The following is a 4062-nucleotide window of genomic DNA, read 5'->3' as shown; positions in this document are numbered from 1 at the left end:
ACATTCAAGTATGTATATTTCATAATGAGGCCTTTAATAGAGTGAGTGAGTTTGTTTGTTTGTTTTGAATTTCGCGCAAAGCTACACGAGGGCTATCTGCGCTAGCCGTCCCTAATTTAGCAGTGTAAGACTAGAGGGAAGGCAGCTAGCTAGTCATCACCACCTACTCTTGGGTTACTCTTTTACCAACGAATAGTGGGATTGACCATCACATTATAACGCCCTCACGGCTGAAAGAGCGAGCACGTTTGGTGTGACGGGGATTCGAACCACCGACCCTCAGATTGCTAGTCGAACTCCCTAACCACCTGGCTATGCCGGGCCAGAAGTGAGAGAGAGTTCTGTTAACACAGAAATGAATTAAACTGAGATTACAAGGGCAGTTTGTTTACGATTTTACTGTGTAATTTGTTAGTGTTGGAGTTACTCTTTGGGATATCTTAAGACTGTTTATTCCAAGTTTTTTATTGGAAAATATATATATATATATAAAAGAAATGAATCAAGAAATAACTTTTCACCCCTCTTTCTTTAGGTGAATAATTTTTAGTTCTTTCAGTGTATAACCTAATTATCTGTTTTTTCGTTAAGATACAATCATCTTTCATTGTATAATATTAGAAATAAACACCAGTATTTATATATGTGCACAATATTCAGATAAGTTTTTCCCCTCTACCTAAAGATTCGAACTCTTGTAATTAGTAGACGCTGTCTACATTTAATATTCGTGTCCACGAAGATCTCTTGGGATGTAGGATTTCCTTTAAAAAGCAAAATGGGCATATTTTTATACGTTCTCTTTATATAGTCTTAACACCACATGTAATTTGTTGTGTAATTTTATTCGAAATAGAAACGCTTTCACTTTGACAAGATTTTTCAGGGGTTAAATAAACATATTAGAAGAACTATTAGTAGTACTAATACATTTTTGTTATCAACAATAAATTAAAAATACAAGTGGTAGATTGAAAGTTTTGACTTCAACACTAAATTTACGTCGTCTTACGTATAATTCAAGGTTAACACTCGTGTTGGGACAAGAACGACTCATGGTGTAGTTGCATTGAAAGCTGTTATCTTATTAGCTCGCTTCATAAAGTACAAAAGGGATAAAAATGCACAGAGGAAACGCATGATTTCCCTAATTGTAACTTATTATTTTATATTTTCATTTATCATATCTAAAACCAAACCAGCACATATATATCAGTAAATAAGGCCTAGAAGCAACTACGCTAATTGAGCTAGCCTCATCTGCTTGGAAACAAAAGAAATTTTTGAACAAATATTCAAAGACAGTTTGAATTTCGTGCAAAACTACACGAAGGTTATTTGCCAACAAGCCGTCCCTAATTTGGCAGTGACAGACTAGAGGGAGGACAGCTAGTCAACAACACCCACCGCCAACTCTGGGGGCTACTCTTTTACCAACGAATGGTGGGATTGATCGTTACATTACAGCGCTTCATGGCTGAAAAGCGAGCGTGTTTAGGTGACCGGGAATTCGAACCCGGGACCATCAGATTGGGAGTTGAGCGCACTAAGCACCAGGCTATACCAGGCCTTCAAAGACAGAGGTCTTTCTTGGAACTCAGTATAAGGAGCTATCATAAAAGAATTATTCCATTACAGTCACAATGAAAATTTATATAACCATATTGGAAGACTGTCAGAAAATATTTAAACAATCCAAGAAGCTACGTTAAAAATCGGAAAAGATAAGTAAGGGACATCTTCATAGGTTTTAAAAATCTACTTAACAATAATATATATCAAAATGGTTGGATTGTGAGTATTAAAGCTATTTAATTTAACCATAGCGGAAGTAATTAAGCTGTTAAGTATCCCACAAATATTACAAATGTAACGCTGAAACGTACAGAAGCTTGGAGATCTGTCTTTCATTTAGAGTATATTGGAATAAATACACTTGACTCGTGATGCAGAGTATAAAGGCTAGCAATAAAATACGGACATAAATGGAATTCAAAACTGAAAACAATTCAAGAATTAAAACAAACTTCTTCATGTATTTTACCGCCTGTTTCAGTAGGTTTCCTTCTAAGATACAGAAACACGTACATGCTAGCCTGAGACTTAAGAACACTGGTTGTAATACATAGCCTTTACCCGTGTAAAAGGATTAGAACATTTTACGACTTTCAGATACATGTCAAGGAGAATGTCATACCTACCTACTTTTCAGTCGGAAAGGTTATGGATATGTTATATCTGTACGGAAATTTAGATAAAATATTACGTGAATACCTGAATAAAGGTGTATATTCCATACTAATTATGAAAGGGGGAATGATGTTCATGAATATTTCAGTCATTACACAAAGACTTACTTTCCCAAAGTTCTAGTGTTATGGGCTTTTTTAGTTCATGAGTATTTCAATCATTACACAAATACCTACTTTCCCAAAGTTCTAGGGTTATGGGCTTTTTTAGTTCATGAGTATTACAGTCATCACACAAAGGCCTACTTTCCCAAAGTTCTAGTGTTATGGGCTTTTTTAGTTCATGAGTATTACAGTCATTACACAAATACCTACTTTCCCAAAGTTCTAGGGTTATGGGCTTTTTTATATCGTGGTTTGTCTACTTTTTGATCCTACAAATGTTTTTATTATTAGTATTAAGAGTACGTCATATAATGTCAAATGCAAGCTTTAATTCAAAAGAATTATTTTTTGATGGGTAAATAGAAATAAAATTCCTTGTAGTCAAATGAGTATTTTTTTCCTAACTGAAAACATCCCTTTCCCCTTCAATGATATACGTTATCTAATGTTTTGTTATCTCGAGTGCGGGAAGAGCTTCAGTTGAACGTAACTGTCCCCTGGTGTGACGTTAAGCAACCATGGAGCTGGGATAACGTTGAAAGGAGTGTTCTGTAAGTCTACTTATTTATTATTTGTATTTTTGAAATCATATAAACATATTTGATGGAAAGAAAATGCTGCCCCAAAAATATTTTCATAATTTCACTTGATATTGTTATTTTACAATCCATTTTATTATCGATGTTTATGAAACTACTCCACATATCAGTTTATGTTGATATATAATTGAGAATACCATACATGGTTGTAGAATTGATATACAACCTTTTCTTAACTTATAACGTGGTGATCCCTGAAACGTATACACGTATTTGTTGATAATTTTTGTACTTTGTAAAAAACATTACTATCAATTTTTATAAAGTCTATACGCAAATTATCGAAATTTTCCGTTTTTCGATTTGTGCTGTTTGGATATAAAACGAAACTTTTACAGCTGAATTTCAAAGTTGATTTTGTTGTGGCTATTTGAAAGTTAAGGGTTAATTTGTTAAGAGTGATTTTCGTAACTGTTTTAATATAATGTATAATAGGTTAAAAACGGGTTTTATATATGTGTAGGAATAGGTTTAATGGTATAAAAGCAGGAAACTAAATGTTTGAAAATTTACGAATCACTGATTTAAACAAACTGTTAAGTGACTATTTTCTTTAATGATTTAATGATTAAATGATTAAATAAATTCATAGAAATGAAACTGAACTTTTAATGAATAGTGCACTGAAGTGTGTTTGAAGAAAAATGTTGTTTTCAAGGATCTCTGTGCCATCACACTATGAGGTAGATTAGTGTTTTAAGCCTTAAAGTAAAGGATCACAGAGTGATTTAATTCAAGTTGAAAAACGTTTGAGCCACGTGTATTTGTGTGTTATATTCATAAAATGAAAAATAATTACTGAAAGGTTTGTTTAATATTTCATAATTTAGCTTCCAGATAACCCATAAATGTTGCTTAATGAACATTTTACCTGTTTCTCACATTAAAAGGTTTAAACAATAAAATTATTACTAATTCAAAAGAATCAATTCCTTGTCAATTTCTAGCTCAATCATTAACTCAGACTGGTTATACTGAGTACAAAGTGTTACAGGAAATCGGCCAAAGACTAAAATACTTTCGAATTAAATGATAAGAATGAGACCTAACAAGAAATGTGACTTTCCTTGGCAAAGTTTTATTGTGTTATATTCAAGAAAAGCTGATTA

The 4062-nt window shown here is 32.9% G+C and overlaps 1 protein-coding gene across 1 annotated transcript in view; it reads left to right on the top strand.

Moving 5' to 3' along the window:
• The first annotated feature begins 2821 nt into the window (after positions 1 to 2821).
• Positions 2822 to 4062, top strand: part of LOC111086356 (O-acyltransferase like protein-like) — a 34180-nt gene continuing 32939 nt past the window's right edge. The window contains exon 1 of the mRNA XM_022388904.1: positions 2822 to 2905. The gene's annotated coding sequence lies outside the window, so the exon portion shown is untranslated. The remainder of the gene's footprint in view (positions 2906 to 4062) is intronic.

This window comes from Limulus polyphemus, unplaced genomic scaffold (assembly GCF_000517525.1).
Source record: "Limulus polyphemus unplaced genomic scaffold, Limulus_polyphemus-2.1.2 Scaffold1040, whole genome shotgun sequence".
Classification (NCBI taxonomy): Eukaryota; Metazoa; Arthropoda; class Merostomata; order Xiphosura; family Limulidae; genus Limulus; species Limulus polyphemus.
The sequence above is the reverse complement of the archived record's forward strand: the minus strand, read 5'-3'. Positions and strand labels throughout refer to the sequence as shown.